Source organism: Chaetura pelagica, unplaced genomic scaffold, assembly GCF_000747805.2.
Source record: "Chaetura pelagica isolate M959 unplaced genomic scaffold, ChaPel_1.0 scaffold222, whole genome shotgun sequence".
Lineage (NCBI taxonomy): Eukaryota > Metazoa > Chordata > Aves > Apodiformes > Apodidae > Chaetura > Chaetura pelagica.
Window position 1 is genome coordinate 5,344,643 of NW_009952711.1, and position 4,547 is coordinate 5,349,189.

Consider the following 4,547-nt stretch of genomic DNA (forward strand, 5'->3'; position numbering starts at 1 on the left):
CAGGAATTGCTTTTAAAATTGTTACTCTACATAAAGTTGCCTTGTTTATTTGGTACCAACCTTGTGCTGAACAAATAAGGCTTAATAACTATGCCAGTACACTTCTAATGCTCAACTCTCTGCTTTGCGCAACAATTAACATATTTTTAAATGAACTGACAGCAGACATTTTTGTTGCAGGGGAGTTGAAAGTGAGCAGGTATCCTATACTGCCTTGGCTCACTGATACATCATTGTGGACCAGAAAGTTGAACCCAGTCCAGCTTGGGATTATTTTGGTATGTAAGCGAACAAGGATCTGACCAGACCTTTTCCTTCCTCTTCATACATTGAAGCTGTGGTATTCTCTTCCTGCATCTTTTAGGCAGCAGGTCTGGTCTTTTCTGCCAATATTGTAGTCTGGCAAATGGCCTCTGTGATAATGTTCTCTGCTTTGCAGCATTTTACTTGCAGCTTTTTGGGGGCTGTACTCCTTGGAAAGAGGTTTATCAGGAGCTTCACTTATGTGATGCAGTGTTTCTTTGCTGCTGATTTGCAGCGTTTCTTTGCTGCACATTTGCAGTTTCTTTGCTGCCTAAGTCTATCGATACCATCCCAAGCTAGAGTAGTGTATAAATAAATGATATGTATGTGTTGACATCAAAGCCCATTTGTTCTGAACTTGATCCTAGCTTCTGAAACTAAAGGGCTTTGTCTCTTAGAGTGTTGACTGAGTCCTGCTCTGTTTAATATGTCAGTAAGTTGCATTTTTGTCTGCTGGTGATTTATGGTATATAGTGGCAAAAGATGTTTTTAATTACTTCTGTCACATATAATTGCTTAAACTGAGTCTTGACTAAAGGAATTTACTAGTTGCTTTACTCTGGTAGCTAAGCTTCTTTTTGCTCCTACATATGATAGGAGGCAAGCACGTGATGGTAGCAGGTATATTTATTGAGCCTTGATTCTGAGAGGGAAGTAGCCAGAGGCCATTCACACCTTGTTCTTTTGGTATCATCTCTCATCTTCAAGGGTGCTCTACTTGAGCTGCCGAGACATCTGCTGCTTTTGATTTCGCTGCATCTGACTTCATCTTGAGTTCTAGGTTATCTGTGGCAAGTTTATTCATCAGCAGGTTGTCTGGATATACAATGAGCTTTTCTTTTGTCATGATGTACATAATAGATTGAGCTAATAAATTGAGATCACTTGTTTTTATAACCTCCTAGAGATTATTTGTGATTAATGCAACCAGCTCTTGATTTGCAGCACTTTTCTTTTTCTGCATAATCAAATTGTGAGATCAATCCATTTTTATTGGTAATTTTGTCCTCTTAGTATTCAAACAGTAACAGTTTTGGTGCTAGTGAGCTTCTGAAGCCACTATAGTGTTGCTAATACAGCAAGGATCCTCTCATCCATTGTCTCTTATGCGTGTTTTTTGATGGAGCATCTCAGCACTTACTCGAAAGTCTTGTGGTTCTTTTTTTTTCTTCTTACAGAAGCTATGTCCCATCTTGAATGCTGCAGTTCAACTTCAAGCATCCGTTTCCTATTACAGTTTTTTTCTTGCAGGACTTAATTTTGTTTTGGCACAGCAGTATTTAGAACAGCATAGTTGGTTTATTTTCATTGTCAATGTGCTTTTGCATTTGAGAGGACATTGAGTCTGTGGTATTTCACTTTCATACAGGTTTCCAGCAGCAAAAAAACTGGAATATAATTGCAGATTTTTGTAGCTTTCAGAAATGTTCCCTAATTTTCCAGAAATTACACCAGATTGACACAGCAATTTGAAGTTATGTGAATTATACCTCTCTCTTGAGTGTTAATTTGAAACATTATCATTTGGGTTTTTTACAGCTTTGCTACAGAAATCTTTTTAAGTTTCAGACTTGGCATTGAAAGACTTAAAAGCTGCATTCAGGTTTGCCAGCTTTGAGTAAATAATTCATGGAGAACCAATGAGCATCATGGTATGAGATTTCCATTTGTGTGAGGATCTCATAAAAGTTATTCATGTGACAAACTCAAAAAAAAGTACTAAACCATACAAGTAAACTTGCTTGACTTAATATTAAATATCCCTGATGGTCCCAGCAACTAGCAAGTTACATGAGTAATGCCACATATTGGGCCACATCTGCAAGGACAGAGCATGAATATGCATGGTATAACCAGTTTAGCTTATGGTCAAAGAAATAAGATTTCATTTTTATAAACTTTAACCTGTCACTTCTATGTTATTTTTAGGAAGCTGAGTGTCACTGCATTATGGCTTCTTAAAAGACATGTAGTTACAGAGCAGCCTTGCTTGATTAGCACATTCTAAATCACTTCTGTTTTGAAACTCTTTATAACAAGAAAGTAAATGCCTGTTTCTGGAATTTTGTTAAATGTTTGTAACTGTTCAGCACTCTATGTAATAACACTTCACTGATTATGATAGTTATTATGTAGCTGTCATTAACAGTGTAACACACCATTGTGTAGAGCAGCTTTTTCTTCTAACTAGGCATTCACATTTACCTTCCCAGTAAGTGCTCATAAAATCAAGTATTTGGGGCAGAACTGTGCTTTATGGATCATCAGCTCTATTTAAGAGTTATAATTTTCAACATGGGGAATTTCTGCTAAAAGCTGGAGCTCTTAAACCCGAAGACCTTTCCATTCTTGTGCTTGTAGAAAGGACTTATATTTATAATGCTGAGTATGGTTCAGTATAGAAGCAGAAGGTTCCTTATGTCACTTAAATAACATAAAGTTGTTTTCTCAAAATTCTTGAAGCTACAGTTGTCCTAGAAAAGGTTACTTTTGGTTAGGGGTGGACAGAAAGGGGATATTTGGCAAAATAATCCAGCTCAGTTAGAGTACTGCTTATTCAAAGAAGCTTCTTGGTTGTAAGAAAACGTGAGAGGTCACTGGGAAGACAGTTGCTCAGGTTTTGAGTTCTTTGTGTGTGTGCAAATATACATAACTTTATCATGTGAGAGCAGGGGAAGCGAAGAGAGTGTATGAAATTCAAGAATGAGAATACTCCCATCTGTGCTTTGTGCATTTTAGAGTCTACTTTTTTCACCCATTCCGGATCGCTTCCATTAGTCCTAGGTTACTCCTTATATATCAAAGTTTCCAATCAACTTGAATTTAGACTTTAAAGTGCCTTAATGTTCTTACTTACGTGGCTTTTATTCTGAGTCTTTTTGGTTTTATGGCCAATCCATTATATTGAGTATCTCAATCAAGCTGAAATTTTGTGCACAGCTGCTATGGTTTTGAGGCATTTTTAAAGGGAGTGACGTTATTCTTAAATAGTTTATTTTTATGTAGGATAAAGAATCTTTGAAGAGTTGTAGAGAACTAGAACTCAATCTCAGAATTGCTTGAAATTACGGACCAGCAGGCTGTACTTAGCAGAGGTGGCCCTGATCTTTATTTTCATAATGTTCTTGCCAGAAGCAGTGTAGCTTCACAGGTGTAAGAAAGTACTTTGCCTTTGTTGCTGTTTGAGAACTAGGGGATTTAACATTTCATTTTTCGTAAGTGTTGGGAATGTCACAAAGTGATAATCTTTTATGGTTTACTACCCATTTATGAAACTTCTATTTATTACAAATTAGAAGAAACTGCTTTCTAAAACCTATTCCTAAATAGAATTAAGGTTGAGAATATTTGTCAGAAATTGAAGATAAACCCTATTAAGAAATACGTGGTTATCATAAAATGCTATTAACCCTGTTTGCTTCCAAAACAGCATAAAGTAGCTAATTTGAATCTGTTTTTGTAAGCTATAAAACAATCACAAAAATCGATTTGTTTGATGTAAAATGTTTCATAGTCATATATTTCAGTGGTAAAGCTTAAACTTAGATAATAAATGTTTTGTCCTTGTATATATAATATCTGATTAATTTATGTCTTAACTTGTTCTGCTTTTTCAAGAGTGACTTTAAACAAATTACTGTTTCTAGCATATTTGTTGAAGTCAAAAAAAAAAGCAGTGAAGCTGAGCTTAATATTTGGTGTTGCATCATCTTTTATTAGGGTTGTTACTCATGATTAAAAATTAGAGTATTTCAAGTCCCTGGCCCAAAAAATGTTTTGGCATTTGGTTTACTTTGGATATTTTTTTCATTGTTAGGCGAGCATTGTTATAGTGCTATAATAGCAATCTTATTTTAAAACAACTTTTTTTCTTAGTTATTTTTGCCACCTTTTATTGAAAATTAATATGCAGTAACTAAAATTATTATAAATTGCTGTTAACCTTGTTGGTTACCTGCTACAGCATTAGCATTATAAGGTGTTTATGGTGTGATGAGAGTATGTGCTAAATGTCTTTAAAAGTTCTGGTTTTAGTACTAATTACTTGGATTAAATTAGGAAAATATAAGTAGTTGATATAAATCTAATACTAGTAAACCTTTTTCATAAAACTTAAGTTGATTAAGCTGTTTCTTCTGTCAAGTATTTTGTACCTTGTAGACAGCCTTTAAGACTTGCTGAGGTCATGAATCATTTAATTTATGATTAATAACATTATTTCAGTATAACAGAAGCAGTAGTAT

The 4,547-nt window shown here is 34.9% G+C and overlaps 1 protein-coding gene across 1 annotated transcript in view; it reads left to right on the top strand.

Annotated features, from left to right (window-relative positions):
- ZNF280D (zinc finger protein 280D) overlaps positions 1–4,547 on the top strand; it is a 50,500-nt gene that overhangs the window by 36,954 nt on the left and 8,999 nt on the right.